This window comes from Solanum dulcamara, chromosome 10 (assembly GCF_947179165.1).
Source record: "Solanum dulcamara chromosome 10, daSolDulc1.2, whole genome shotgun sequence".
NCBI lineage: Eukaryota > Viridiplantae > Streptophyta > Magnoliopsida > Solanales > Solanaceae > Solanum > Solanum dulcamara.
This window is the reverse complement of record NC_077246.1, coordinates 25,963,813-25,987,984: the sequence shown is the minus strand read 5'-3', so window position 1 is coordinate 25,987,984 and position 24,172 is coordinate 25,963,813.

Genomic DNA, 24,172 nt, shown 5'->3' with positions numbered 1-24,172 from the left:
TCTTCAACATAGTACCAGTTAATGAGAGGCAAACCACAAAATGACTATATGGGCTAGTGGGCGAGGGAATTTTGACACCACTTGGAAACCAGCTCTAAGGGTGAAATAGCAAAACCCAAAAGGTAAGGGTACCAGTTGATGTCATTTACGGAAGATAAGAAATAATACACGAGGTCAAAAATTCCACAATATGACCAGGGCTACAAGACTCACTTCGCACTCCATCGACAGATGACTCTGAAGGGAATGTTACCTAGGGATTAACGTTATTAGCCCATGCTCCTTCAATCAAAGGTTACCTACTTAGCCTAAAAGGTGTAAAATTATAGGGTAAAAGAGTGGTAAGACCTTACGTAGTCCCTATAGCTATTATCCCAGACGAAGGAGCCCAAGTTACAGTTAACTACAGAGGATCAGTCCGCGAAGAAATGGGGAAGGCAGATAAGTCATCGTACACTACTTTACCCTCAAACCTGATGAATAGGCTAAAGAGTACCACTTAAATGCTAGAAGATATGTCATGAGCTGGTGTTGTTAACTTCGAAGATAGCTAGGATGATTATCTATCACTTATCAAGTTGCCTACAATAATAATTACTACTCCAGTATCCCAATGGCCCCGTACAAGACTAGTAGAGAAAGACGTGTAAGTCCCCTATTGGATGGGTCGATGTTAGAGAGACTAAGCTAAAAAAGCCCCGACATGATTAAGCAAGCTATTGACTAACAGCCCAGAGTCGGCAGAAATGGTATACAGATAATAGACATCAACATACAGAGTTCAAATTGATGGTTGGATGTTCATAACAGGGTCACCCAAAAAAGGGAAACTTAACCCAAAATACATCAGACTGTATCAAATTGCTAATAAGGTGGGCAAAGTGGCCGGTAAGTTGATCTTACCACCTTATTTGGAAACTATATGCCCAGTCCACCAGATAGAGATGCTTTGCAAGGGTACTAACGAGCCACCCAGGGTATGTTCCATAGATGATATCTAGGAAATAGAATCCTGCGAGGAACAACCTATCATCATCTTAGATCGGCAAACTGGAAGATTGTAGACTAAAGATATGCCTTCCGTCAAGATACTGTGGCAAAACCAAAACCAGAAAAAGGGATGACTTGAGAAATTGAAGAGGACATAAAACACAAGTATTCGTACCCATTTCTGATGTCTATAGGTAACCCCAACTCCTGAAACTCATATATTAAGTACTTGGATGGAAATATGTGTCATGGAAATAGACAACAATCTCCCTACAATCGGTATAAAGTCTTGAGGGAAGTTTTATTTAATATTTGGGGATGAATGTTATAAAGGGGGGAAGGATGTTATACCCCACACTTTTAAACTCGGAATATCTTATAAGTTCCTTAGACATTATCATGTGAGTCGGATATGCTACGACACTATCAAATGACTCTAAGGAAGGGAGAATGTGATACCCCATAGTAGAGAAGGTTGGAAATAGAGTCATAAGAATCTGGAAGGAATTGGAGGCCAAGTGATGAGTCGTAGGACTCGACTTACCTATGTAAGCTACTAACTTAGAAGTATTACATACTTGAGATACTTAAGGACATACAAAGCTTACGTAGCACGGATTACATAGGCTCCTAAAATAGAATGAGATTACGAACCCACGAGGAAGGGGAAAAGATGACACGTGGCAGCCAATGGAGGAGTGACACGTGGAAGCACCTCAAGAAAGCAGGTGACCCACCTTCTTGGGGTAGAGTAGGTGACCCACCTGCTTGGGGGGAGGTGGACCCAATGCCACATGGCAGCCCTTAAGTGGTTGCATAGTTACGGGGGTCTAATAAAGATTGGACAAGTGTCACCCTTAGAGGATGACACATTTCACCTCCTAAACTACCCTAAATATATATTTATTGTGACTAAGAACTTCATTTCTTAGCAAAAACTTCAGCAGCCAAAGAAGAGAGAAAACGTTAGGGCAAAAGGAGGCAGCCATGGTTTAAGAGAAAACTAAGGTAAGTTTCCAAGTTTCTCCCCGTGAATTACTTACCTACGGTGTTCCTTAACCACGTGGAGGTGTATATATGTGTCTTAGTATGCCTACGGAATTATGTTTTCAGATTTACACTTGGAACAAACAAGAAAAAGTTGAAGGAAAACTGAGAAACCCAAAAAGAGAGGGTTACGGGTTTGGTCCATAGAAAAGGTAAGGCCCAATTTCGTTCCATGAATTAAATATTTAAGGTATAGTACAGTTGTATAATGATGTGTTATAGCAAGAAATTCCAATTTGGGGCAGCAGAGAAGTAGCACAAATAGTTCGCAACTTTCAGAACGTTAAGGGGGTTTCCAAAGTTAATTTTCAGCAAGTTTGGGAAGCCGGTTGTTAAGGTATGTCTTGGTTCTATTCTCCCACGTTTTGGTAAGGGTTTTTAAATTATATTAAGGTTTTAATAATGAAAAATCATTTCTTGGAGCAGCACCAAATGGATAACAGGCAGTCTGTGCGATTTCAGCAAGTTTGAAAAGTTTCCGAGTTGCAATTTGGCAGTTTGGCCAATTTCGGGTGAGGTAAGATTTCTCCTTTCAATTTGGAATTTATCGTGTTATTATGGAGTGTGTTATACTCCCTATAGGTTCTGTAAATATGGAAATATCATAGGAACACTTGACGTTCGAAACAAACTAAATTGTAGTCGTTATTGTTGAATTATCATCGAAGTAAAGTGTTGTTCTTGTGAGGTGCTGCTACAGGGGTGTGGTGTGTTTTTGCAGGGCCTAAATTTGTTTTAAAAGGGTTAGGGGTGCTTCTGGTTGAATACACACGACCCCTTATTTCGTATAATTAAAGGTTCTACAAAATAGAGGCTAGACACCCTATTTTGGTATGGTAGCTCCGAATGAATCATTTGGAGATTATGTTGTATATTATTGATGTGAACTGATTAAACATATATTGCAAGTTGTTGGTTGGATGTAGGTATTAGGAGTGGAATTGGAAATTCGGATAGGGCACATTATAGGGGAGGTGCTGCCTGATTTTCGTAAACTCTTTAACTAGTTAAGGAACTAGTCAAGATAGCAAACGAAGGGTTGAGTTCTATGAATACTTATGTGTAGCCTTAGGTTCTAGAAATCTAAGAGTGGTTGATATTCGTATTAATTTCATATTGAATTGTTTCAAAGGACGACGAGGAAAATGGGATAAAGAGTAACTCATAAGAGGTATGTGAAGCTTTCTCTTGGCATGTTTTTTACATAGGTATGTAAAGCCTATCTTTTCTCTTTCTTTTGGCATGTCTTAGATGTAGGCTATGGATGATGAAACGTTCAGGGAAACTTCACTCTTAGGTTCTGAATATAACTTCAGGACTCTGGATCACTTCTGGATGTTAAGACTTTTAAAGTAGTTAAACTCCTACTCCTCGAGTCTTCTATATGACTATATAACGATTGATTGGACTAAGGTCTTTTCTGTAAAAAAAGAAAGGCTCTAAGATAACCAACACTCAGACTTCTATAAGATATTTCATACTAGTATATGTCTAAGATTTCAAAAACTCCCTTTTACCTAGTCCTTAGTGACATTTAGTGGGTATACGTCAGATACTTTCTGCCCTGATCTCCAGGGATGATTTACTTGATGACTTAATTAAGTCTCCGATAATGATTTAAATTGTGTTTTGTTTCTCACTACACTACTCATGTATACTATAACACTTCTTTCATCATGCACGGGCTGGGAATAGTAATCGTGCACAATCCACTGCATTGTTCACCGCGCCCTCACTAGAGGGCTGAGTATGTATGTATATATATGATGATATGATGATGTGTTGTAATAAGGAGGTAATGGTACTATAGATATGATTCACCAGATCTTTGATAGGGCCGGCTATATTAAAAATTTGAGCATGCATGATTTTACTTTTCTAGGTACAGGTTTCTGATTTGATATTTTATTCCCTGCTTCTCTATTTCAGATATGCCTCTAGTCATATTGTGTTATGTTTTACATACTCAGAACATATGTCGTACTGACCCCCTTTTTCTCGGGGCAGCTACATTCATGCCCGTAGGTACAGATACAGGTTTTGGAGTCCGTCAACTTAGGATTCTGCTCAGCTTAACTGGAAGAGGCTCCATTTATCGGAGCCTAATTTTTGGTACTGACCACTGGTGTATAAAACTGTTTTGCCTATTCAGGGGTACCGCAGGGGTCCTATCCCACCATATGTTGTCATTAATATTGCTAGAGGTCTGCAGACATGTATATGTGGGTTGTATATGTCAGTTTGGTTCAGCTGGGTCTATATAATATATTATACGTGTGGTTATGTTATGGCAGCCTTGTCGGCTTGCATGCCCTTTCATGTGTTGATACAAATAAAAGAGTCTACAGGTTTATGAAAATGTTATCACCCAATAGGGTTCTGTCACATGGTATCATGTTATTTATAGCTGGATTTGACCACAGCTAGTAGATATGTATACGGGGGTCTAGGTCAGACCTTAGTCACGGCCTACGAGGTCGGGTTGTGACAGTCATCTCAGTTGGCCGAGGTGGACCCACTATTCCCAAATTTTCCTTTATTTTTCCATTTGACTTATTTTTTAGTAGAACTCAAAGGAAACTCTTTGCTACTCTTCCAACTACCAAACGACAGTTATTTTAATTATTTTATTGAGTCTCACAATATATTTTGAAATATGAAAATAAACTTAGAAAGACTAATTTGACATAGACCATTATGACCTTCGAACGACATACATTATGATTATCGCTCAATTTCTCTTATATAATTTGTCATCGGAGTTATGCTATCGAGTCTTTGTAAATGTTTTGTATTTTATATTATATTTAGTTTCTCATTACTCCATTTGTGGATGCCTCAATGCTTCTTTCACTAAGCTCGGGCCAGGATATGTTATCAAGCATACTTCTCTGCATTGTTCATCGTGCCCTGACGTAAAGGGGCAGGTATGACATGTACATGGGTTGTGGTGTATGTTGTGCCATGTACACATATGGTGATGTCTGATGATATGATATGATATGGACATCTGATATGATATGATCTGTTATGGATATATTCCCTACTCTGGAGTATGTTGTGCTGTGGCGCCGGTGATGGGAGGATGACCACATTTTGTTCACCGAGTCCCATAATAGGGACAGATATGACATAAAAATTTCTGCATGCATTATCTGTGTTTGTGATAAGCGTTTTGACATTCTGGGTATTTTGCTCATTTTTTGCATATTTTTGTCTAGTTATGACTTTATTTATTACAGTCCATGATTTACATATTTAGTGCATTTTCCATACTGACCTCCGTTCCTCAAGGGCTGCATTACATGCCCGCAGGTACAGATGCTCGATTTGCCAATCCGCATGCTTAGGATATTCACTTTGCTGCTTGACAGTGCTCCTTTGTTCGGAGCCCATATCTGGGTACTAACTTTTCTATTGTGTACATGTATATGTTAGTGAGGGGTACGATGGGGCCCTGTCCCATCATATGATTAGGCTACCATTCTGTAGAGGTTTGTAGACTTATGGTTTGGGTTCTTTATATGTTTTGGGTTTTTGTATTCCGTGACGGCTTTATCGGTTTTTGTGTACTATCTAGCGACCTCCCTTGATTTCTATATTTGTTTATTCTGCTAATATGCTAATTTGAGCTAAGGGTACGTATGGGTGTCCAACTCAGACATGAGTTGTGGCCTACGAGATTTGGTCATGACATGAATTTCATAGCAAGATCAGGAGTAACAAATGATAGGATAGCACCCGGAACTAATAAGGCATAAACATCAAATCAAAAACTTTCAACATATCATTTAGCACAGTGGGAGAATCCTCAAAATCCTGACAAATCTAAAGAGCATAAAACCTATTTTGGCGCTGACCGCCACCCGAAGTAGCACCATACTAATCCGTCATCCCTTAGCCTTAGTCTGAACCTGGGTTCTAGTACCACCCCTACAATATTTTGCCTGATGACCTAGTTTACCACACCTATAACATGCATCCGATCTCGCCAAGCATTCTCCCTTATAGTTTCTCCCACACTTCTTGCATGGAAGGATGACTTGACCACTTGGAACTCCTTCTTGAACCTTAGAGTTGGGAACCCTATCTTTGTTGAACTTTGGAGTTGGAATGTTTGAATGATTTTGGAATAGAGCATTTTTGATGAAACTGAGGGTAAACACCATTTCCATACTTGCCATGAAAATATTCACCACTATCAATTCGAGCCCTCTTGGGCTCCCTTCTAGAATTCTCATTTAGATTCTCCTCCTCTATCTATTCATCATGTGTCATAAGCCTTGAAATTTCGATTTCCTTGATAATCATGGTTGTTCTACATTCTTTGATCACCAAGTCAGACACACCCAAAATAAACTTACTCATATGAGACCTTGGATCGGCAACCATAAATGGAGTATACTTTGACAACTTAGTGAACTTGAGGGCATCCTCCCCCACACTCATATTACCTTATCAAAAATTGATAAACACTTGAATCTTTTCTTCCCTTAGATCCAACAGAAAGAAACAATTAAGGAAAGGATCCTTAAATTCCTCCCAATCAATGGGACCATCATCTCCACCTCTCTCACTCTTCCATTGGTCATACCAAACTTGCACAACCCCTTTGAGTTGATATGCCACCAAGTCCGCCTTTTCCACCAAAATAACACCTATGATATCAATAATCTTGGCAATGCCCTAAATGAACTCTTATGGATCCTTGTCCACCTTAGAACTATGAAAATCTAGAGGTTTTATCTAAGTGAATTCATGAACTCGGCTAGCTGTCGTACCCATATTTGGGTTCATGGGAACTATCATTTCCCTATTATCTTGGGAGGCTACATCATGAGAAAAAACTTGGAATGCAGCTTAGAATTCCGTATGAGAGACTTGCTTGTTGAAGGGGTCATTTGGATCTTGTTTCTCCTCCTTAACATTCCTTCGAAAAAGGATTCTTTGTAGAGGCATATTTCTGAAATAGCAAAGAGAAAGTGTTAGAAGGACAAGCATTAGAGTTCAACTCTATCACATGATAAGATCATGAAAGATGTGATGTTTTTCCTAAAATGCCTCATGGCCTCCTATTGATAGATGTGGGGAACTTCACAACAATAAATAAAACTCTACTTGACACAACATGTTAAACTCTCTAAGATACTTTAAACCTTTGACTCTAATATCAAGTTTGTCACGATCCAAGCTAAGCCTAGGTCTGACATGGAAATTAGAATCTTGCGGGACCCCAACTAATCCACTTAGCATATCATTCCTGAGCATACATAAAGTAGATAAAGAAATAAAGTTAAAACATAGATGCGAAAGTAAAGTCTCAATAGAAATATCTCAAAAAGGAGAAGAAAACAACATCAAAAGATGCGACAACATAGACTCCGTGAACATCTAACATGCCTCTACTAGTCTAGATGGGGGCATAAGATAAAATCATAGCTCACCCAAAATGAAAAGATAAAGTCATAATGAAAGAAAGTAAACTCATGTTGGTTTTTCCCTCAAATTAAGAGGACTTATAATCAAGTAATGTTATCAATAATCAGCTCTAGCTATGAATGGGAGGATGAGTATGATCATCAGACCCTATATTATGATACAATGTAGGCAAAAGTATGTGTTAGACATTGAATGCACTAATTATGTGAGAAATATGTATGATCGTAGGACATAATCAATATAAACATGGGATACATGACAAATATCATAAAAATATGAGTAAAATTGAAAATATTTGGATATCATAATTATGTGGTCAATGCATCAAACCACTATTATAAGAACTTATACCTTTTTATATACCTTGACATGGGATATGACCTTTAACCGGTATATAGAACCATACGAGCTATAATATGGAATCCGATGTAACTCCCACATCGAGAAGGAAGAGGCTACTTTGACAAGGTAGACTCCATGAGAACATCATAGTTATATATCCACTAGCTAGGTCATATTGACATAACAAACCTACGTGGGAAATATAGTTAGGGACTAAAGTTTGCTACTAGGATTTCCTTGGGTAGCTACTTTTTCTATTGGAATAAACCCCACCTTAAAGTCCTCTTGGTGCTTAGTTATTATCTCAATGGAATTATGAAAACATAGTCATTAACATAATTAGGAAAGACAATAATAGATATCAAGCCCCTTCATAAAATAATCATTAGAATAGCCACAGTCCATGAAGTATTCCACAGTCCATGGAGCCTATCATGGTTGTCTCCCAACTTAAGGAGTCTTGGAGGTCAACCTGGCAGACCGCTTCATGGTCTGTGGTATGCACCACCAGCCATAAAACCCTTTGTTGACCCTTCTCCTTAATTTTCTCTGTTTCCTATTACCTACCTGGCTCCTCTCCACGGGTCGTGAAGCTGAGTATGACACGTGAAGGTTCTCTTTATAATCATCTAGTGTAACTTTTTTTGTGATTTCCATCTTAAATCCTATTTTCTGACTTTTTGACTTCCGAGGGCTTCTACTTTCAGACTTACTAATGATCATGCATCTTTTATGAGCTTAATGAATGGTGTTTCAAACCATATCTAGATTTATTCATTATGGTATTCATTGACAATATCCTAGTGTATTCTAAGAGTAAGTAGAAGCATGAGAATCCCCTCAGAGTTGTGTTGGGATTGTTGAAGGAGAAATAGTTATATGCTAAATTTTCTAAGTTTTAATTTTAGTTGTCTGAAGTATTCTTTTTGTGGCATGTGGTATCTAAAAAGGGAGTTATGGTTGATCCCGAGAAGATAGTATTGGTTAATAATTGAGCTAGGCCTATTTCAATTTTAGAGATTTACAGTTTTGTGGGGTTAGTCAGTTATTATTTTTGGTTCATGAAGGGGTTCGCTTCTATTAATTCAAAGTTGACTCATTTGACTTAGGAGGAGGTTCCATTCTAATGGATTGATAAATATGAGGTGATCTTACAAAATCTTAAGATTTTGTTGACCACAACACCTATTCTAACCCTGTCAATGAAAGGTAAAGATTTTGTAGTTTAATGTGATGCTTTACATTCTAGTTTGGGTGGTGTGATACTTCACATTCTGGTTTTGATGCTTCACATTCTACTTTGTACTGTGATGTTTTACTGCAAGGCCTCTAGATAGTTGACGGTTCAAGTGAAGAGCTATCTCACTCATGATTAGAAGTTGGTAGTTATAGTTTTTGCTTTGAAAATCTGGAGGCATTATCTTTAAGATGTCCATCATGAGGTATTTATCGATCATCCCATCCATCAGCATATGTTCACTCAAATATATCTGAATCTAAGATAACGAATATAGATGAAGTTGCTCAAGGATTATGACATGACCATTTTAAATCATTTGGGTAAGGATAACATGGTGTTGATGCATTGAGCAGAAAGTACGAGAGCATGGGTAGTTTGGCTTGTTTGGATGATTTTGAGACATTCCTTGGCTAGAGAGGTCCAAACTCTGGAGAACAGCCTCAAAAGACTTGAATTATGAGATTTTAGTAGAGTAAGCGCATGGAGGTGAGGTATTTGTTTCTAGATCAGATCAAGGCTAGAAAATTTTAGGATGTTAATTTAAGCAAGATTCATCATAAAGTGTTGCAAGGGGAAGCCAATGAATTAGTGATAGACAGTAAAAGTGTTCGGAGGATCAAGGGATATGTGTTTACTTCATGTTGGTGATGTGATTAAAACTATTCTGATATAGGCTCATAATTCAATATATTCTATATATCATGGAGCTATCAAAATGTATCATGATTCTAGGCAACATTATTGGTGGGGTTGAATGACGCATGATATTATACAGTTCATTGCTCTGTGTTTGAATTGCCAACAGGTTAAGTATGAGCACTAGAGGATCAGAGGAACACTTTAGAGGATGTCAATTTCTGAGTGGAAGTGAGAGGGGAGTGTTATGGACTTTGTGGTTGGTCTTCCAAAAACCTTGAGGAAGTTTGATTTGATCTGGGTAATTAGGATAGGTTGACCGAGCCTCCATACTTCATACTCGCTTAGGAGAATTATAATGCAAATAAATTAGTAAAGATTTATCTTTGGGAGATTATTAGGTTATGTGGATTGTCGTTCTCCTTTATTTCTGGTAGAGGTATGTAGTTTGTTTCTAACTTTTGGATAACCTTGCAGGCTAATTTGGGCACCAAGCTTGATTGGAGTACAACTTTTCACCCATAGACCAGTTGGTAGTCTGAGCGGACTATTCTTGTGTTAGAGGACATGCTTCATGCATGTGTGATTGACTTTACTAGTCATTGGAACCATTTCCTACCTGATTGACTTTGATATTCATTGGAACCAATTCTTACCTTTGGATGAGTTTGCTTATAATAACAGTTATTACTCCAACATTAATATGGCTCCTTTTTAGGTATTGTATGTGAGAAGGTGTAGATCTCCCATTGGCTAGTTTGATGCATTTAAGGTGAGTCTGTATCTAGTTGTATCACTATGCCACTTTAATTCTATCAAATTAAAATCCCTTCATATGACTACTTCCATTCACCACCTTGACTTGTGTAACACCTCAAAAAAATTAACTTAGATCAGATCAGAAAATCCATGAAAAGAAGTTGAGTTATGCAGAAAATTGACTTTTACGAACTCTATTAACGGACCATAGATGGGCTCATGGAATAATCTTTTGAAATGAGCTTTTAAGTCTGAGTTTCATAGATTGGACTACGGGTAGTAAATCATTGTACAGACCATATAACGACCCGTTAAACAAAGTCATGAAAGTTTTTTAAACCTGACTTTCATAGAACATTATATGGTCCATAAAAGCATTTACGTTTCATAAAATGTCATGTGAAAGTAATATCCTAAAACCCTCTATCAGTATGATTTCAATGAATGACCAGTTCAACCTGTAGAAGAGTTTATGGACCATAAAAGGTTTCGTAAAACCCAAATATTAGAAATAAAAAAAAGTCAGCCTGAATTCTATAGATGATCATGATGGTCTATAGCCTGAATTCTATAGATGATCAACTGCAAAGGGCAATTAAGGTCCTTATCAGTATAGTTTGACCTAATTACTCTTGTAATCATTTCCAAGACTTAGAGCAATTTCAAGAGGAGAAAAGTAGGGTTTCAAGCATCTTCTTCAAGCTTCTTCAAGAACCTTGTTCTTTCAGGTATGTAAGATTATTTATAGTGTTGTTCTAAGTTTATCCTCCCTCCCTACATCTAAATTCAGTCAGTAAAGTTTTGATTTAGGAAATTTACCCCAAATTTTCTCAAATTTTGATTATGTCTTGATCTCCTTATCGTTAAATTTAAATTTTTATCATTTAGATTATAATTCTCCATGTATTTATAATTATTGAATGTTGCTCATGATTATTCTGTCACATGAACCCTATTTAGTTAAGAATAGTTAAAAGTTTTTGTATAACTATTTTCATACATTGATTTCTAAAAAAGGTAAAGTTGAAGTATTTTAAGCTATCAGCTAAAGAGGAGATTTTAAAGGATTTTGAGTTGTTTCAAATACATTATTTTATTATAAAAGAGCATGACTATTTTTTAAGAAGAATAAGCAGATTTAGAAGAAAGTTCAGTGTAACATCCCCTAAAAACGTTGTATACGATGTTTCAATTCTCGCCAAAAATGATATAGCCTCTGTATTTTGGGCATATCCTTTTATAGGATTGTCCAAATTGGGTGATTCAATATTATGAGTAACCACAATATCATTACCTACAACTTTTGTGAATACCATAATTTATGTTTCAGAGTTTAAATAGGTCAAATAAATTAATTATTGTAAGATAGTGTGCTGTGACGAAATGTAGTATTTGTAGAAGAAAATTCATATCGCAGTGTAGGATGCTCCAAATTGGTTGATTCTTAAACGACATAAAACTAGACTTCTATATCTACAATTCTTATTAAGACACCAAATCCTAATAAGGAATTTATCTTATTCAAAAGTAGCTTCGAAAAGGAGTATTCTGTCAAAGATAACTCATTTAACCTACCATGGAAAGATCTAGATACATTTGACATCACTCATGACAAAAATTGTCCTCCAATTAACATCATCCATGACATCATAATTTTCCATTAAATTTACAGATTTTTCTTTATAATTATTTTATTTATTGTTAGGTCCCTCTTTCCCACCTATAAATACCCACCTTATTTCCTCATTTTATTCATCAAGCTTTCTCAAGCAAGTCTTCTCTCTATACACTTCTTTACATATTCTCAAATATAGTTTTAGTTCTTTGTAGTGAAGAAATACTATTCCGGTTATTCATATACTTCGGGTAGTACACAAAACGTTCCGGCGAGGAGAAAAGCTAGGACTCAAGAGTGTTCATTAAGTCTTTCGATTCCGACTAAAGCTTCGGATTCCAGGTATGTAAGTCTTCAATGAGAGTATTCCTTCCACTCTCATGTCTAAATTATTTTGATTATATGATAAATTATGTTTATTTTCTTTAAACTTTACTCTAAGTTATGTGAGTGTTTATCCATAGTTTCTTCCATCCATGTAGTCCAAAAACTCTTTCAATTAAGTCTCTTCATTTCAAGTAATATTTTCTTATGGGAAATTCTTATTTATTCTTAATATCATGAATCATGGTTAAACTAATGATTATTATTCTATTTTGATGCAACATAATTTCATATGTATGAATTGATGGTTCCTCTATTTATCTATTTAAAGGTTCTTGAAATTCATGGTGGGTTGTTTAAAGCATGATTTTTAATTAATGGATTTCAAAGTATTTATGTATATTTATTTACACACATGTTTACAAGTTGAAGTGATTTGAACCCACCTAATTTTACTATATTTTGAATAAAGTTTCGCTTGAAAGTTTTGACTCCAAATGAATATTTATGAAAGCAATATCTATTATCAAAAGGGAGTCTTATGAAATAAAACAATGATGAAATGATATGAATGATGGATTCTTTATGCAATAAATACAATTCTTGCATATTTGAATAATCAAATGTTTTAATGAGCTATTTCACCGAATATGATATTTTGAATTCTCAAGCTATATGCTATGAATATTTTGAAGTATTAAACTATTCCATGGGATTGACTTAGCACCGAATAGGGCATTGAGGTGGGATTCGGTAAGGGAATCCTAGTAGCAACCCCTTCTCTCATTAACTATGTGCCAACATAGGAGCCCTTGTAGGCTTAGGCTAATGGATCCATAAATAGCCCTTAAAGTTAAAGTTAAAGAAATGAACGAAGTTGACGGAGTTCTACTTGGCAAGTAGTCTCTCCGGCCAATGTAGGGGGTTATGTTGGATTCCATGTAATAGCTTGCATAGTCTTAAATGTCGGTTATGGTTATTTTCCCAAAAAATGAATGTTTTAAAGGATATCTATATGATTTATTACACATGCATTACATTATGTTCTATATTACATAAATGTTATAATGTTTCCTCAATGTTCATGCATTCTTACATACTTAGTACATTCAAAGTACTAACGCATACTCTTTTGCCTACATGATATCACCATGTAGGGACTAGTGCTCCTCCTCGTTCTTCTCTACATAGCTAGTTGAGATTTCGTTGAAGACTACTTTTGGTGAGTTCCCATGTTCCAGGGATAATACTTCTTTATCTTTCTAGCTTATGATATGTTAAGATATTTTACTATGGCATTTCTTCTATTATGATTGAGGGTGAGCTAGGGACTTGTCTTATCCCCATTAAATCTAATAGTTAGAGGTATTATTGGACATATGTAAGTTGAAGATTTACTATTATGAGTTCCGCTTATTTATTTATCAATATTACCTATAAAAAGCTAAAATAATGCTAAGAGGCTTGTTTGAGGTACTTTCGGGTTCCTCATTCGTCATGTCACATCTAGGCCCTAGGCTTGGGTCATGACAAACTTGGTATCAGAGCCCGAGGTTTTGAATGGTCCTTGGAAGTACAACATACCGCATCGAACAGGGTCTTATTCATGGTTGTGAAGCGCGCCACAATTATGAAGAGGAGACTATGAGGCGTTTAGGAAAATTTTCACTTCTTTCGAATTCATGTCGTGCCTTAGAGTGTCCTAAGCTTTCCTTTAACTAATGACCCATTTTGTGTTCTCTAGATAATGACTCGAGGAAGAGCACCTCGAAGAGCAAGGGTTGACGATGAGGACCAAACTTCAGCGATTCCTAATGCCCAACATCATGAGGACGGGGTAACCCATGCCGAGTTTCACAGTGTTATTATTTTGTTATCTCAAGTCGTAGCTAACCAAGGGAATCTAGGTGTTCTTTCTCCCCAAATGCAAAATCCAGCCTCTAGGATTCGGGATTTCCAAAGGATAAATCTGCTTGAGTTCGATGGTTCTAAACTAGATGAGGACCTTATAGAGTTCATTAATGAGGTGTATCGGATTGTGGCTATCATGGGTATGCCACCAAATGAGAAGGCCGAGATAGTGGCCTATCAACTCAAAGGTGTGGCTTGAGTATGGTATGAACAATGGGTTGTTGAGAGGGATGAAGAAATAGGGTTGATAGGATGGTAAGAGTTCAAAGGTGCCTTCCTAGACCGCTTCTTCCCATTGGAGCTAAAGGAGGCCAAAATTCAAGAGTTCATCAACCTCCGTCAAGGGAGTATGAGCGTGAGGGAGTATGCTCTAAAATTCACTAAGTTGTCTAAGTATGCTCCCTTCATGGTCTCCGACCCAAAAGCTAGGATAAGCAACTTTATTTCTGATGTCTCAAGCTTGGTGTCCAAGGAGTGAAAAACATCCATGTTGGTCAAGGAGATGGATATCTCTAGGTTAATGACTTATGCAGAATAAATTGAAGAAGAGAAGCTTAGAGAGAGATCAAGGGGGTTGAAAAAGGCTAGACTGGATAGTGGAGAGTTTAACCCTCAAAGGTCCGATTATGGTAACAATGGCAAAGGCCAAGGTGGGCAAAGATTTGTGGGACAAGGTTCCACCAATACTCCTCCAAGGTTCAACAAGGACAAGAGTGGTAAACCAATGATTCCAAGAGAGAATGTTGCTACTCAAACTTTCCCCGCTTGTAAGAAGTGTGGAAGGACTCACAAAGGAGAATGCTTAGCTGGATCCAATGCATGCTTTAAGTGTGGCAAGCTGGGCCATTATGCTAAGGATTGTAAAGATGGTGGTGGTAGGACTCAAGGCCAAATTGCTCTTGGTCAACAAGTCTAAGGAGGTGTCCAATGCACCAACCACTTTTATGCCTTGCATGGGAGACAGGAGGTTGAGGATGCACCCAATGTCATTACCGGTATGTTAAAGGTCTTTTCTTTTGATGTGTATGCACTATTAGATCCGGGTGCAAATTTATCTTTTGTTACTCCATTCCTTGCTAATAGATTTGATATTTTACCTGAAATGTTATTAGAGCCCTATTTGGTATTTACCCCTGTTGGTGAGTCAGTTATTGCTAGAAAGGTCTATAGGGTTGCCTTGTGTCTATCTTGCACAAATTTATTCCTTGTGATCTCGTTGAACTTGACATGATAGATTTCGATGTCATTCTTGGGATGGATTGGTTATATGCATCTTATACTTTCATAGATTGTAGGACTCGTCGAGTCAAGTTACAATTTCCAAATGAGCCTATTATTGAATGGGAGGGTCATAATTTGATGGTGAAGAGTAAGTTTATTTCTTATCTTAAGGCCCGCAAAATAATTTCTAAGGGTTGTAGTTACCACATTGTGAGGGTTAGGGATGTCAAATCCAAAAGTCCTCCTCTTGAGTCGGTTCCTAGAGTCAATGAATTCCCTAATGTCTTTCCCGATGACCTTCCCAGTGTCCCTTCCGAAAAAGAAGTTGATTTTGGTATCGATCTCCTCCCCGATACCCAACCTATCTCTATTCCTCCTTACCGTATGGCTCTAGCAGAATTGAAAGATTTCAAGGAACAATTAAAGGACTTATTAGAGAAGGGGTTCATAAGACTAAGTATTTCGCCATAGGGTGCTCCCGTGTTATTTGTGAGAAAAAAAGATGGGTCACTTCGAATGTGCATAGACTACCGACAATTAAATAAGATGACCATTAAGAACAAGTACCCACTCCCTAGAATAGATAACTTGTTTGATCAACTGCAAGGGGCAAGTCACTTCTCCAAGATCGACCTTCGGTCCGGCTATCACCAACTACGGGTGACGGAGTGTGACATTCACAAAACGGCCTTCAAAATAAGGTATGATCAGTTTGAGTTTGTTTGATCAACTGCAAGGGGCAATTAAGGTCCTTATCAGTATAGTTTGACCTAATTACTCTTGTAATCATTTCCAAGACTTAGAGCAATTTCAAGAGGAGAAAAGTAGGGTTTCAAGCATCTTCTTCAAGCTTCTTCAAGAACCTTGTTCTTTCAGGTATGTAAGATTATTTATAGTGTTGTTCTAAGTTTATCCTCCCTCCCTACATCTAAATTCAGTCAGTAAAGTTTTGATTTAGGAAATTTACCCCAAATTTTCTCAAATTTTGATTATGTCTTGATCTCCTTATCGTTAAATTTAAATTTTTATCATTTAGATTATAATTCTCCATGTATTTATAATTATTGAATGTTGCTCATGATTATTCTGTCACATGAACCCTATTTAGTTAAGAATAGTTAAAAGTTTTTGTATAACTATTTTCATACATTGATTTCTAAAAAAGGTAAAGTTGAAGTATTTTAAGCTATCAGCTAAAGAGGAGATTTTAAAGGATTTTGAGTTGTTTCAAATACATTATTTTATTATAAAAGAGCATGACTATTTTTTAAGAAGAATAAGAAGATTTAGAAGAAAGTTCAGTGTAACATCCCCTAAAAACGTTGTATACGATGTTTCAATTCTCGCCAAAAATGATATAGCCTCTGTATTTTGGGCATATCCTTTTATAGGATTTTCCAAATTGGGTGATTCAATATTATGAGTAACCACAATATCATTACCTATAACTTTTGTGAATACCATAATTTATGTTTCAGAGTTTAAATAGGTCAAATAAATTAATTATTGTAAGATAGTGTGTTGTGACGAAATGTAGTATTTGTAGAAGAAAATTCATATCGCAGTGTAGGATGCTCCAAATTGGTTGATTCTTAAATGACATAAAACTAGACTTCTATATCTACAATTCTTATTAAGACACCAAATCCTAATAAGGAATTTATCTTATTCAAAAGTAGCTTCGAAAAGGAGTATTCTGTCAAAGATAACTCATTTAACCTACCATGGAAAGATCTAGATACATTTGACATCACTCATGATAAAAATTGTCCTCCAATTAACATCATCCATGACATCATAATTTTCCATTAAATTTACAGATTTTTCTTTATAATTATTTTATTTATTGTTAGGTCCCTCTTTCCCACCTATAAATACCCACCTTATTTCCTCATTTTATTCATCAAGCTTTCTCAAGCAAGTCTTCTCTCTATACACTTCTTTACATATTCTCAAATATAGTTTTAGTTCTTTGTAGTGAAGAAATACTATTCCGGTTATTCATATACTTCGGGTAGTACACAAAACGTTCCGGCGAGGAGAAAAGCTAGGACTCAAGAGTGTTCATTAAGTCTTTCGATTCCGACTAAAGCTTCGGATTCCAGGTATGTAAGTCTTCAATGAGAGTATTCCTTCCACTCTCATGTCTAAATTATTTTGATTATATGATAAATTATGTTTATTTTCTTTAAACTTTACTCTAAGTTATGTGAGTGTTTATCCATAGTTTCTTCCATCCATGTAGTCCAAAAACTCTTTCAATTAAGTCTCTTCATTTCAAGTAATATTTTCTTATGGGAAATTCTTATTTATTCTTAATATCATGAATCATGGTTAAACTAATGATTATTATTCTATTTTGATGCAACATAATTTCATATGTATGAATTGATGGTTCCTCTATTTATCTATTTAAAGGTTCTTGAAATTCATGGTGGGTTGTTTAAAGCATGATTTTTAATTAATGGATTTCAAAGTATTTATGTATATTTATTTACACACATGTTTATAAGTTGAAGTGATTTGAACCCACCTAATTTTACTATATTTTGAATAAAGTTTCGCTTGAAAGTTTTGACTCCAAATGAATATTTATGAAAGCAATATCTATTATCAAAAGGGAGTCTTATGAAATAAAACAATGATGAAATGATATGAATGATGGATTCTTTATGCAATAAATACAATTCTTGCATATTTGAATAATCAAATGTTTTAATGAGCTATTTCACCGAATATGATATTTTGAATTCTCAAGCTATATGCTATGAATATTTTGAAGTATTAAACTATTCCATGGGATTGACTTAGCACCGAATAGGGCATTGAGGTGGGATTCGGTAAGGGAATCCTAGTAGCAACCCCTTCTCTCATTAACTATGTGCCAACATAGGAGCCCTTGTAGGCTTAGGCTAATGGATCCATAAATAGCCCTTAAAGTTAAAGTTAAAGAAATGAACGAAGTTGACGGAGTTCTACTTGGCAAGTAGTCTCTCCGGCCAACGTAGGGGGTTATGTTGGATTCCATGTAATAGCTTGCATGGTCTTAAATGTCGGTTATGGTTATTTTCCCACAAAATGAATGTTTTAAAGGATATCTATATGATTTATTACACATGCATTACATTATGTTCTATATTACATAAATGTTATAATGTTTCCTCAATGTTCATGCATTCTTACATACTTAGTACATTCAAAGTACTAACGCATACTCTTTTGCCTACATGATATCACCATGTAGGGACTAGTGCTCCTCCTCGTTCTTCTCTACATGGCTAGTTGAGATTTCGTTGAAGACTACTTTTGGTGAGTTCCCATGTTCCAGGGATAATACTTCTTTATCTTTCTAGCTTATGATATGTTAAGATATTTTACTATGGCATTTCTTCTATTATGATTGAGGGTGAGCTAGGGACTTGTCTTATCCCCATTAAATCTAATAGTTAGAGGTATTATTGGACATATGTAAGTTGAAGATTTACTATTATGAGTTCCGCTTATTTATTTATCAATATTACCTATGAAAGGCTAAAATAATGCTAAGAGGCTTGTTTGAGGTACTTTCGGGTTCCTCATTCGTCATGTCACATCTAGGCCCTAGGCTTGGGTCATGACAAACTTGGTATCAGAGCCCGAGGTTTTGAATGGTCCTTGGAAGTACAACATACCGCATCGAACAGGGTCTTGTTCATGGTTGTGAAGCGCGCCACAATTATGAAGAGGAGACTATGAGGCGTTTAGGAAAATTTTCACTTCTTTCGAATTCATGTCGTGCCTTAGAGTGTCCTAAGCTTTCCTTTAACTAATGACCCATTTTGTGTTCTCTAGATAATGACTCGAGGAAGAGCACCTCGAAGAGCAAGGGTTGACGATGAGGACCAAACTTCAGCGATTCCTAATGCCCAACATCATGAGGACGGGGTAACCCATGCCGAGTTTCACAGTGTTATTATTTTGTTATCTCAAGTCGTAGCTAACCAAGGGAATCTAGGTGTTCTTCCTCCCCAAATGCAAAATCCAGCCTCTAGGATTCGGGATTTCCAAAGGATAAATCTGCTTGAGTTCGATGGTTCTAAACTAGATGAGGACCTTATAGAGTTCATTAATGAGGTGTATCGGATTATGGCTATCATGGGTATGCCACCAAATGAGAAGGCCGAGATAGTGGCCTATCAACTCAAAGGTGTGGCTTGAGTATGGTATGAACAATGGGTTGTTGAGAGGGATGAAGAAATAGGGTTGATAGGATGGTAAGAGTTCAAAGGTGCCTTCCTAGACCGCTTCTTCCCATTGGAGCTAAAGGAGGCCAAAATTCAAGAGTTCATCAACCTCCGTCAAGGGAGTATGAGCGTGAGGGAGTATGCTCTAAAATTCACTAAGTTGTCTAAGTATGCTCCCTTCATGGTCTCCGACCCAAAAGCTAGGATAAGCAACTTTATTTCTGATGTCTCAAGCTTGGTGTCCAAGGAGTGAAAAACATCCATGTTGGTCAAGGAGATGGATATCTCTAGGTTAATGACTTATGCAGAATAAATTGAAGAAGAGAAGCTTAGAGAGAGATCAAGGGGGTTGAAAAAGGCTAGACTGGATAGTGGAGAGTTTAACCCTCAAAGGTCCGATTATGGTAACAATGGCAAAGGCCAAGGTGGGCAAAGATTTGTGGGACAAGGTTCCACCAATACTCCTCCAAGGTTCAACAAGGACAAGAGTGGTAAACCAATGATTCCAAGAGAGAATGTTGCTACTCAAACTTTCCCCGCTTGTAAGAAGTGTGGAAGGACTCACAAAGGAGAATGCTTAGCTGGATCCAATGCATGCTTTAAGTGTGGCAAGCTGGGCCATTATGCTAAGGATTGTAAAGATGGTGGTGGTAGGACTCAAGGCCAAATTGCTCTTGGTCAACAAGTCTAAGGAGGTGTCCAATGCACCAACCGCTTTTACGCCTTGCATGGGAGACAGGAGGTTGAGGATGCACCCAATGTCATTACCGGTATGTTAAAGGTCTTTTCTTTTGATGTGTATGCACTATTAGATCCGGGTGCAAATTTATCTTTTGTTACTCCATTCCTTGCTAATAGATTTGATATTTTACCTGAAATGTTATTAGAGCCCTATTTGGTATTTACCCCTGTTGGTGAGTCAGTTATTGCTAGAAAGGTCTATAGGGTTGCCTTGTGTCTATCTTGCACAAATTTATTCCTTGTGATCTCGTTGAACTTGACATGATAGATTTCGATGTCATTCTTGGGATGGATTGGTTACATGCATCTTATACTTTTATAGATTGTAGGACTCGTCGAGTCAAGTTACAATTTCCAAATGAGCCTATTATTGAATGGGAGGGTCATAATTTGATGGTGAAGAGTAAGTTTATTTCTTATCTTAAGGCCCGCAAAATAATTTCTAAGGGTTGTAGTTACCACATTGTGAGGGTTAGGGATGTCAAATCCAAAAGTCCTCCTCTTGAGTCGGTTCCTAGAGTCAATGAATTCCCTGATGTCTTTCCCGATGACCTTCCCAGTGTCCCTTCCGAAAAAGAAGTTGATTTTGGTATCGATCTCCTCCCCGATACCCAACCTATTCTCTATTCCTCCTTACCGTATGGCCCTAGCAGAATTGAAAGATTTCAAGGAACAATTAAAGGACTTATTAGAGAAGGGGTTCATAAGACTAAGTATTTCGCCATGGGGTGCTCCCGTGTTATTTGTGAGAAAGAAAGATGGGTCACTTCGAATGTGCATAGACTACCGACAATTAAATAAGATGACCATTAAGAACAAGTACCCACTCCCTAGAATAGATAACTTGTTTGATCAACTGCAAGGGGCAAGTCACTTCTCCAAGATCGACCTTCGGTCCGGCTATCACCAACTACGGGTGAGGGAGTGTGACATTCACAAAACGGCCTTCCAAACAAGGTATGATCAGTTTGAGTTTGTGGTGATGAGTTTTGGGTTGACGAATGCACCGGCGGTGTTCATGGACTTGATGAATAGGGTGTTCAAACCTTACCTTGATACCTTTGTGGTGGTCTTCATTGATGATATTTTGATTTACTCTCGGGGTGAGGAAGAACATAAAAATCACTTTAGAGTTGTGCTTCAAATGTTGAGGGATAGGCAACTATTTGCAAAATTTAGTAAGTGTGAATTTTGGTTAAAGGAGGTGGCATTTCTTGGTCACGTAGTGTCCGGTGATGGGATCAAGGTTGATCCTAAGAAAATAGAGGCAGTCAAAAATTGGCCTACACCATTATCTCCTTCAGACATTAGGAGCTTCTTAGGTCTAGCCGGGTAATGTAGAAGGTTCGTCAAAGGTTTTTCTTCCATCTCATCTCCTATGATAAAATTGACCCAAAAGAAATCTAAATTCATATGGACAGATGAGTGTGAGAAGAGTTTCCAGACCTTAAAAGATCGACTTACCTCTACTCCTATTTTAACTCTCCTAGAAGGATTAGAAGGGTTTGTAGTTTATTGTGATGCTTCAAAGATTGGTTTAGGTTGTGTCTTAATGCAAAACAGCAAGGTCATAGCCTATGCTTCTAGAAATTAAAGGTGCATAAGCGTAACTACCCTACCCATGACCTTGAATTGGCGGTCGTTGTTTTTGCTCTAAAGATTTGGAGGCATTACCTCTATGGGGTGCATGTAGATATGTTTACTGATCATAAAAGTCTTCAATGTGTGTTCACCCAAAAGGACCTTAATCTAAGTCAAAGAAGGTGGCTAGAACTCCTTAAGGACTATGACATGAGTGTGCACTATCATCCGGGTAAAGCCAATGTGGTTGCTGATGCACTTAGTAGAGTATCTATGGGGAGTGTGGCCCATGTGGATGAAAGAAAGAGGGAGTTAGTGAAAGATGTTCACCGGTTGGCTAGATTAGGGGTGAAGTTGTGTGGAACTAATGATGGTGGTATGGTGGTTCAAAATAGGTCTGAATCCTCTTTGGTGGTGGATGTTAAATCAAAGCAAGATCTTGACCCGAAGTTTATCGAGTTAAAGAAGTTGGTAAAGGAAAAGAAGATAGAGGTCTTTTTCCAAGGGAGAGATGGGGTGTTATACTACCAAGGTCGGATATGTGTTCTAGATGTTGATGGCCTAAGGAGTTTGATCTTGATGGAGGCTCATAATTCTACATACTCCATTCATCCCAATTCAATGAAAATGTATCGAGACTTAAAGGAGTTGTATTGGTGGGGTGGCATGAAGAAGGACGTAGCAAGGTTTGTGTCCGAATGTATGAATTGCCAACAAGTGAAGGCCGAACATCAAAGGCCGGGTGGCCTAGCCCAAGACATTGAAATCCCAACTTGGAAGTGGGAAGATGTGAATATGGATTTTGTAGTGGGTTTGCCTAATACGTGGAAGCGTTATGATTCGATTTGGGTAATTATTGATAGAATGACTAAGTCGGCTCACTTCCTATCGGTTAAAACTTTCTATAGTGCCGAAGACTATGCCAAGTTGTATATTCGGGAGTTGGTGAGGTTGCATGGTGTGCCGTTATCCATTATTTCGGATTGTGGTACCCAATTCACTTCTCTCTTTTGGAGATTATTTCAAAAAGGCCTCGATACTAAGGTAAAGTTGAGCACAGCATTCCATCCTCAAATGGATGGGCAAGCCAAAAGGACGATTCAAACACTAGAGGATATGTTAAGGGCTTGTGTGTTGGAATTTAAAGGAAATTGGGATGATCATCTACCGCTAATCGAGTTTTCCTATAATAATAGTTACCACTCAAGTATTGAGATGGCGCCATTTGAGGCTTTGTATAGGAGATGATGTAGATCACCAATTGGTTGGTTCAAAGTAGGTGAGATGACCTTATTGGGCCCCGATTTGGTACATAATGCTTTAGAGAAGGTGAATATCATTAGAGAAAGGTTGAAGACAGATCAAGGTCGTCAAAAGTCCTATTCTGACACTAGAAGAAGGGATCTTGAGTTTAATGTGGATGATTGGGTGTATCTGAAGGTTTCACCCATGAAAGGTGTGGTTCGATTTGGTAAGAAAGGGAAATTGATCCCTAGGTATGTAGGGCCTTATATAATCGTGAGACGTGTTGGTAAGGTTGCATATGAGTTGGAATTACCATTGGAAATGACCATGATTCATCCGGTGTTTCATGTGTCTATGTTGAAAAAAAGTGTGGGTGATCCTAATTCCATTGTACCTATGGGAATAGTGAATATTGAAGAAAACTTTACCTATGAAGAAGTTCCTTTGGAAATTTTGGACCGGCAAGTTAAGAGATTGAGGAACAAAGAAGTTGCATCTGTTAAAGTCCTTTGGAGGAATCAACAAATAGAAAGTTCAACATGGGAAGCAGAAGCGGATATGGTTAAGAGATACCCTCATCTTTTCCCCTCTACCCAAACCTAAGGTATTAAGTTGTCCTTGCTCAATTACTTGAAATCTTTGCATCTCAACTTTTCTTGTCATATGCTTGCAAAATTATAAAATATGTTTTAAACGATGTTTTAGATTACACTATTGCATTAATGATGGGTTGTTGGTTTACACTCTACCCTACTCAAGCTAAGTCTTTCCTCATTCGAGGATGAATATTCCCAAAGGGGAGATAATGTAACATCTCCTAAAACGTTGTATACGATGTTTCAATTCTCCCTTAAATAT